This window comes from Colobus angolensis, unplaced genomic scaffold, assembly GCF_000951035.1.
Source record: "Colobus angolensis palliatus isolate OR3802 unplaced genomic scaffold, Cang.pa_1.0 Scaffold80, whole genome shotgun sequence".
Lineage (NCBI taxonomy): Eukaryota > Metazoa > Chordata > Mammalia > Primates > Cercopithecidae > Colobus > Colobus angolensis.
This window is the reverse complement of record NW_012121821.1, coordinates 6677884-6687065: the sequence shown is the minus strand read 5'-3', so window position 1 is coordinate 6687065 and position 9182 is coordinate 6677884. Positions and strand designations below refer to the sequence as shown.

The 9182-nt window shown below is 39.2% G+C and overlaps 1 protein-coding gene across 3 annotated transcripts in view; it reads right to left on the bottom strand.

Moving 5' to 3' along the window:
* Window positions 1-577, bottom strand: part of CNOT2 (CCR4-NOT transcription complex, subunit 2) — a 110613-nt gene extending 110036 nt beyond the window's left edge. Inside the window, exons 1-2 of one of the 3 annotated variants that reach the window (XM_011929320.1) lie at window positions 442-577; window positions 84-372 (exon numbers count right to left, since the gene is read on the bottom strand). The gene's annotated coding sequence lies outside the window, so the exon portion shown is untranslated. Of the gene's footprint in view, window positions 1-83 lie in introns of all 3 variants that reach the window. The other 2 variants (XM_011929319.1, XM_011929317.1) reach the window with 2 other exon arrangements.
* Between the last annotated feature and the right edge of the window lie 8605 nt (window positions 578-9182).

Genomic DNA, 9182 nt, shown 5'->3' with positions numbered 1-9182 from the left:
CCCCCGCCTTGCGGGGGCCCCGAATCCGCCGCCCCCGCCGCGCGCCCCGCTGCCAGACTTCCGAAAATTTGCCAAAAACTCACCGCATGAATTTTCTTGTCCCGCGGATCCAAGATGGCGACGTATCCACCGCGGAGGCTGCTGGGAGCAAGACCTTTACCCTCTGACCGCCGCCGTGACCCCCGTCGCTCTGGCTTCCCTCCGGGTGGCGGCGGAAGGTGGGAGCGGCGACTGCAAAGCAGCAAGGATGGGGTGGGTAGGCCGCTTCCAGCGCGCTTCTAACAAGGTGGAGAGAGGCGCTTCACTCCCCTACCGCCCTCTCACCGCTGCTCCGTCTTGTCTCCCATCGAGTCACAGGGAGGCTTGCTGCTCCTCCGCGGCCGTTACAGAGAGCGGGGCTTCTGCGGCCGCTACCGTTTCCCTGGGGCCAGGTTGCTTCGCAGAGAGCTCTGGCCCTGAGTCCGAGGGGGACCGCAGGGTCCAGGGGCGATGAATGGTGAGGTGGCTTCAGTCCGCCCTCCCCGGGGATGCTGAGCGTGTTTGTGTTTGTGTTTGTGTTTGTGTTGGACACCCCGCCCCCGCACGTCCGCCGCCTCACTCTTCCCCTCCTCGCTCCCGCCACCTGGAGCGAATTTAACCGTGTCCCTGTTTCCTCCCTCAGCTCCCGCAACCTCCGGAGCTTGTGCGCATACTTCAGGGACCGGCACCACGTCACCGTCACCTTCTGAGTAGTGAGTTTCCCTCTGATGAAACCACTGGTGTATTTACTCACCATCCTCACCTTTTTTTTTTTCCAACCTGATGGAAGGAAGTACATAATGGAGAGCAAGTGTTTAAAGCACGGTCGTGTCGTGTGAACTTGCTCTAGCCAAATTAGGTTTATAGCACTTTTTCTGACTCTCATTCCCCCCAGTCTGCACATAAACAAGAGTGACCAGCTGGGTCATCCGCAGGACCATTTGAAATTATTGTGGCTTGGGTGGAAACTTAAAGGAGTGAAGTATCTGCTTTCCGGAAAAATCGTTGTCGTTCAAAGTGAAATTAAACTTGTTTTCTTTGCAATAATTCCCCTTTATTTCTTTGTATGTCTGTAAACCCTTCATTCTTTTTGTAATTACTAGACATTTCGTTCTTAAAAAGAGCCTCTGCATGTGTGTTTTGGAATTATGTAGCTTCATAATGTGAAAATTGTTCTTTTCTATTTGAGTAGTTAATTTGAAGTAAATAAAATGTCTACTTCAGTTGGTTGTTTCTTTTAAAAATTCACCTTTTCCTTACAAAAGAATCACTGTAATCCAATTTACATTTATCATTGAAGGTAAAAAGCAAGAAATAGCAAGAAACACAACATACTGTAAAATAAAAGGTAACTGTCATGTTTTTGAAGGTAAGGTGTTTTGACATAGCAGACATTGTGTGAATTTATTTCAACTCCTAGTGGTACTGGTGTAGACAGAAAATGTTTTGCTTGGTTATTCATTTCATCAAATATTCTACTTCATTTTTTTTTTTTCACTTCAGGAAAATTCGAGGAGGAACAACACATTTGTGTCTTTCCTTCCTTTCTCCCCGTCTTCTCCAAATAGTCCCTTCCTCTTTCTGCTTTCTCCTCCTCTCATGTTAACATCTTCAACCATAAGATGGTGTGTTAAAAGATTGGTTATACCTCTATAGAATGACTTCCAGAGGGTGTAAGTCTGATTTGAGAGTTTTATTACCTTGAGTATTTTACTGGAAGAGATAGAACAAACATTTTTATAATAAACGTGTGGGTTAGGAGTGTTAGGAGAAAATGCACTGATACTATTACTTTCAATATTTGATACTACTTACTTTGACTCACTGACCATGTTTAGGATGAATTCACTTTAAGCCATGTTGAAAAATAAGCCTTTAATTGTCCTATTATTTGTGCCAGATCTATTATAAGTTTGTTAAAATTTTTTAATACCTACCTTAGAGGGTACTGTAGGTATTTAATGAGCTAGCATTTGTTAAAGGCTTGTGTAGTAAGAATTCTTACTATAAGAATTACTATTCTTACTGTAAGAATAGATGCTACATTTTTAAAATTGTCCTGTTGCATCAAAAAGTTCATCTTTATTGGTAATGTTAATCAAGTTTGCCCATTTGGTAGTTTGGTTTTCTTTTGACTATCTTAATAGATTTTCTTTCTTTTACCTGAAAAGTAGTCCATACTAATAGGCACATGTTTTGTGTATTTCCAAAATATGTGTTATGTTAAATTCCAGACTTTGAGGGAAAAAAATACCCTATTAACGGAAGAATGAGTTTGTGTATAACTTGTAGAAGGAGGCCACCCATTTTTAGAAAAGTATGGATGGTATTGAAAATTTTGCCATGGCAAGGGATAAAAATTAAAAGCACAGGCTTCTCTAATGTGTCTAAAACAACATTTGAATCCCCTTTGTTCATTCCCTAAATCTCCTGCTCCTTTAGAATTCCTGATTTTCATAAATAGTACCACCATTCACTTATTTGCTCAAGCATAAAACTTGGAATTTTCTGTGATTCTTCACACTCGTACAGCTCATCAGACAGTACCATCAATTCTGCCTGACAAATATATTCTGAATTTAGCTGCTTATCACCTCCACCGCTACAGCCCTTGGGAGCCACCATCATCTCTTGCTGGACCACAGCAATATCAATATCCACACTAGCTGCTTTCACTTTCTATCTGTACCCTCATGAAAATTTTCCCATTCAAACCATTCTCTATATACCAACCAAAGCAATCATTTAAAAAATGTTATTAGTTTATATCACTCCCTTGTTTAAAACCCTCCAGTAGCTTCCTTATGCACACAGAATGAAATCGGAATTCCTTACCATAGCCTTCAAGACTGCATAATCTGGCCCCTGCCCACTTCTCCATCTTCCCAGGAAGCAGTACGGGAAGTTGTTCTCATCCTTCTTACTGCCTCCTTTCTGTCGTGGGCTGAACTCTTTGTAGTCTGTAGCAGAGCCTGTTGTCCCCCAAAATTCCATTTTTTTCATAGTAGTAGACATGGATACATGGCTACCCAGAACAAAGACTGTATTTTGCAGCCTTCCTTGTAGCCATGTAATAGTGCTGGCTGATGGGATAGAAGCATTGTATCATGTGGCACACTTGTAAAACCATCCTTAAAAGATAGTTGGTGTACACCTTCAATGCTGCTTTTCCTTTATCCTGTACCATGGACTATAGATGTGATCTTGGAACTCTAGCTGCCAATTTGTGTCTCATGCAGGTTCTCTCATTCGAGGGATGACAAAACTGGTGGAAACCAGGGTCCCTGAGGACTTTGTGGATGAGAGCACCATGCCAGCCCTGCACTCGTAAATGTCTATATTATTAAAGCCACTATTATAGGGTCTCTTGTTCTCAACTGAATTTAATCTTACCTGATACTCTGTCTCAGGGACTTTGCACTGTTTATTTTTTATTTATTTTTTTTTTCAGCCTGGGATGTGGTTTTACTGTCTTGAATATGGCTCATTCATTCTCTTCCTTCAGGTTAACCCAAATATATCTGACAGGCCTTCCATGGCCACCCTATCTAAAATAGCTCCCATTCCCATTTATTGTCTATCAATCACGTGCCCCTCTATTTTCTTAATAGCATTTATAATTTATCATTATCTTCTTTATTCACTGTTTATTTCCTACCTCCCTTCACCCTACAAAAATATAAACTACACCTGTTTTGTTCACTACTTTATCCTTCACATATGGTGGGCATTAGATAAGTGCTGTTAAATTAGTGAGTCAGTGAATGAAGCAACAAAATTCTTATCCAAGATTAGCTAGACTTTTTTAATATTAAATGAGTAAATGTCAAAAGGTATCCTTAACACAAAATTTGTAAAATCCAATGTAGGAAACAGGAAAAACGGTACTAAACCAATAGAATATTCCTAGCCTTCAACTTAATAAAGAAGATGTCTACTTTTTTCTGGGAAATCTGTAAGGTTATTACAAGAGGGAAAAAAAAGTAGACTACACTGCAGTATATCCAAGGCTAAAATTCACACTAAAAGGGGTCTGACTTATAATTTATTAGACCTCAGTTTCTTCATCTGAAATACGTGTAAGAATCTTAAGCTTTGAATGGTAATATTATAACAGTTAAAAGTTTAATAGTAAGCCCAACTTATGAGTAACAAAACATGTTAAACATTAATTTAATCTTCAGGCATTATTTTAACAAGTGGTTATTTCTTGATAGTACTGGCAAAGGTTCAGAGAAACAGGGCTACTTATGTTGCTGAGAGTATATGTTGGCAGCACTTTTCTAGAGTGCAGTTTGGCAATATGTATCAAAAGCCTTGAGCATGTACATTTGACCTAGCAATTCTTTTAGAAATGTGTCATAAGCAGGCTGGGTGCAGTGGCTCATGCCTGTAATCCAAGCACTTTGGGAGGCCAAGGCGGGCGGATCACCTGAGGCCAGGAGTTCGAGACCAGCCTGGCCAACGTGGTGAAACCCCCGTCTCTACTAAATACAAACAGATTAGCTGGGTGTGGTGGCGCACACCTGTAGTCCCAGCTACTTGGAGGCTGAGGCAGGAGAATTGCTTGAACCTGGAAGGCAGAGGTTGCAGGGAACTGAGATCATGCCACTGCACTCTAGCTTGGGTGACAGAGCAAAACTCTGTCTGAAACAAACAAGAACAAAGTCCAGGCATGGTGGCTCACACCTGTAATGCCAGCACTTTGGGAGTCTGAGGTGAGAGTGGATCACCTGAGGTGAGGAGTTCGTCAAAGACCAGCCTGGCCAACATGGCAAGACCCCGTCTCTACTAAAAATACAAAAATTAGCTGAGCATGCTGGCGGGTGCCTGTGGTTTCAGCTGTTGGAGAGGCTGAGATGGGAGAATCACTTGAACCCAGGAGGCAGAGGTTGTAGTGAGCCAAGATTGTGCCACTGCACTCCAGCCTAGGTGACAGCAAGACTCCGTATCAAAAAAAAAGAAAAAAGTATTATAAGCAAATAAGGATGTGTTTAACAAGTTAATTGCAGGGGTACTCTTTACTGCATCATTTATTAGGAGATTGGTTAACTAAGCAACATCCATACAGTGAACAGTATTCAGCCATTTGAAATGAAGTGGAGGAAATTTTATTGACGTGATATATTGTTAAGAGCAAAGAAAAAGTTTTAAAATACAAATGTTTACTTTGTAAGTCTCACAAAGATCATCTAATGAAATATGCATGAAGTGTTAAGTCAGCCTTGCAAACGTAACTATTTTTTCATTATTTTTATCACAGTTACTGTTAGAGGAGCATTTTATATTGAATGAGGATCTTTATTAAAACTTCTCTTCAGCCTTCTGTGAAATCTTGTTATGATGGCTATAGTGACACTATATTAAACATAACCAGAATATGTTTATGCTGAAATATTTCAAGCAATATTTGATGCTTAAAATACCAAAATGACAATGAAAATGAAAGAAATTTGGATAGTTCCTTAGAGTTAATTGTGTTTCAGATATGAATATAAAGTATGTTTTTAATATTACCATTTTTGAGAATAATAGAATAAATGCCTTCTCACCTTAATAAGATGTTCTGTTCTGACTCAGTATTCATTTGGCATTTGTTTTTCAAATGTAGCTGAATCTCATTCATGTGCCAGGCACTGTGTTTTGTCTCTGAGAGACAGGAAAAACCAAACTTTTTTCCTGTTCTCAAATACTACTCAATAATACTTCTGCAACAAGATGGGGTGGGGTAGCGGTCCCCTCTCACCCCTGCCCACATCAAACCATCAATTCTCTAGCAGACATCAGCTGGGTGTCTCAATTCTATTCAGTTTTGACACTGTCTACCTGGAGGCAACATCAGATTGAACAGATTGAGGGCTTGCTACTACAAGACTGCCCCCACCACTTCCAGGGCCAGCCACAAGTAGTAGGTTGTCACCTATACTCCTGACCAAGCTATAAATCAGGATTCCCATGATCCCTTCCTCGGGTTCAATTAGTTCACTAGAGTGGCTCACAGAAGTCAGAGAAACTACTTGCATTTACCCATTTATTATAAAGGATATTACAAAGCATACAGGTAAACAGCTGGATGGAAGAGGAGTCTGCACACCTTTTCTCCCATACCTTGCCCTATGTATAGGTAGGGAGAAGAGGTGTGGCAATTCCGTGCCCTCTCCAGTCAGGCCAGCTCCCGAGAACCTCGTAGTGTTCAGCTATCAGGAAGCTCTCTGAACCCTGCTTGTCCTTTTGGGTTTTTATGGATACTTCATTTTGTAGGCATGATTGATTACATTATTGGTCATGGTGAGCAAATAACCTTTAGCCCCCTCTCCCCTCCCTGGAGGTGAGGAGCCAGCTTAAAGTTCCAACTCCCTAATCACATGGTTGGCTTCCCTGGCAACCAGCTCCCATCCTGAAGCTATCCAGGAGCCCATCAAGAGTTAGCTCATTAGAACAAAAGATTCTCCTATCATCCAGGAAATTCCAAGGGGCTTAGGAGCTCTGTGTCAGGAACCAAGGGTCAAAGACTGAATAGAACAAGATTCTCCTAGTGCCCCTATCTAGAAGTTTTAGGACTTCTGGGCTAGGAAACAGGGATGAAAACTAAAAAATCCATACAAAAGATAGATCTATATATATAATATTATAAATCACATCATGTCATTTAGTTCTCAAGAAAACTATGTGATGTCAGAATAATAGTATAATGTTTTCCATTTTCTTGTATGCTACATGTATGTAGTATATATCATTTAAACTTGTGAACCACATTTCCCCCCCTTTAAGTATCCTTGTCTGTATATTGAATCTCTCTAATACTCATCACCTTTGGAATTGATCATGGCAGTATTAAAGCCACTTCTCTTCTGAACTGAACATTAAAGATGCTATTATACCTCCAGTGCTTTTGTGGGTCACTATCATCTACAAAAATATCCTAAAAGGAGAAGCCAAATAAATAAGGTAACCAGTGGAAAGAATATAAGATCCTTAGAATCTAAAAAGTGGCTGTAACCAATCAGCATAATAAAACCTCTAACAATAGAAAATACAGTTACCACTTAGTTTAGCATCTGCTAAATGGCTAGCACCATAATTACATGATTTCACTCAAATGTGTAACATTTCTAGGCGATAGGTGGTATTTGCATTTTACAGATGAGGAAATGGAGGCTTTAAGAGAGGCTGCTTTAGATTACACGGATTATAAAGAAGATTGGAATTCAGGTTTTGTAACTACAGAACCTATTCTCCTTTCTTTTTTAAATGTAATTTTTAAAATGTTTGTAATTTTTTGTATATTCATATTCTTGGGAGAGGATCCATAGATGTCACAAGATTCTCGAAGGGGTCTTTACTGAAAAAAAAAAATGTCTGAGAACCACTAAAACTCCGTGCTGTGAATTTAGTGCACTTAATAATGGGGAAGAAAGTAACTCCGACATAGTTTGGCCACAGAATATATTTTTGAAATGTTACTAATCAATCAAATGAATAAATATGGAGAAACTAGGTAGATGCTTAAAATTCTGATTCAACTAACTTGAGTTGCTATTATACACCGGCCTCACAGATTATACACTACTGTTTCTCAATCTTGAGTATTATAGGAGCACCTTTTATGAATTTTTGTGGATACCCAGTGTGATAAACTATTTTCTTATACAGTCACCCTAATATGTACAAATAGAAAACTAGGAGTAAACTTATGTTTTTAGCTCTATTTTAACTATTAAACTAGAAAAAATTAGGAATGAAATAAAATTAAAATATTTTAAGTTAACAACATTAATGTAAAAGTTTTTTGTTAAGCCTAAATCATCATTGGAAACAGAGCACAGATTTATTTGAATCTGAGATACCTATGTTGCCATGTGATAACTCAATTTTCCTAAGTTTTCTCTGTTACAATTTTGTTGAAACCTTTGTTCCAGGAGCAAGCAATTACAATATTTGATGTTTACCTGGCATAAATGGATCAATAATTTACTTATTCTTTACTGTAGCCCAGGGCAATTTTAAGTTAGATAGTCTGGCTCCAACTCCATTATAAGCAAACAAAAACATGGACACTCAAGTCAAAGTGTTTATTTATATAATGGTGTTTTTTTAATCCAAAACTGAGATGTTAATTTTTAGATTACTTTCGAAATAAAAGTACAAAACTGAAGATTTTTTGTAATAACTCACAAATACTAAAGAATGTGTTAGTGGGCCACTAGAGATTTAAGAAGCAAGGTTATGAGCATAAGGATTTTGGATAGCTAAGATCTGGAATTTTATCTAACTGAAACACATGCAAGCTTCAGTGCCCTTTGATAAAAATGCAATATTTTAAAAATTACTTCTGTAAACCTCAGTTTTGCTGCCTAAAATTTGTGCATAAAAATATGACTATGCTTTTCAGGACTGTCACAAAAATGTTATCAGATGGGCTGGGCGCCGTGGCTCATGCCTGTAATCTCAGCACTTTGGGATCTCAGCGGGCAGATCATGAGGTCCGGAGATCCAGACCAGCCTGGCTAACATGGTGAAACCCCGTCTCTACTAAAAATACAAAAAAAATTAGCCGGGCTACTCAGGAGGCTGAGGCAGGAGAATGGCGCGAACCTGGGAGGTGGAGCTTGCAGTGAGCTGAGATCATACCACTGCACTCCAGACTGGATGACAGAGCAAGACTCCGTCTCAAAAAAAAAAAAAAAAAAAAAATGTTATCAGACAACATGTGCAAATGCTTACTTAGCACAGTGTATGGAATGAACCAACCACTCAAATAGTTGCGATGATGGTGATGATAATAGTTTTATGTGGAAAACCACATGTAATCTAAGAATTTTTAATACAGAAAATTACTAATGAGGCACCTGAAAAGGATAATGAAAGAAAATAATAGACTATATAGATAGTCATTTAAAAAAAATCAGAAATATGAATGTGCTAGCTAGTTGAGTGTTAAATATTTTCTGTTGAGAACTAAAAAATAAATCAGGTAAGGTAGGGAAGTAAAACATATCCCTAAATGATTACATTTTATAGTGTCGACTAGTGATCATGTTTTTTTTTTTTTTTTTTTTGAGATGGAGTCTGGCTCTGTCACCCAGGCTGGAGTGCATTGGCACAATCTCAGCTGACTGCAAGGTTCAAGCGATTCTCTTGCCTCAGCCTCCTGAGTAGCTGGG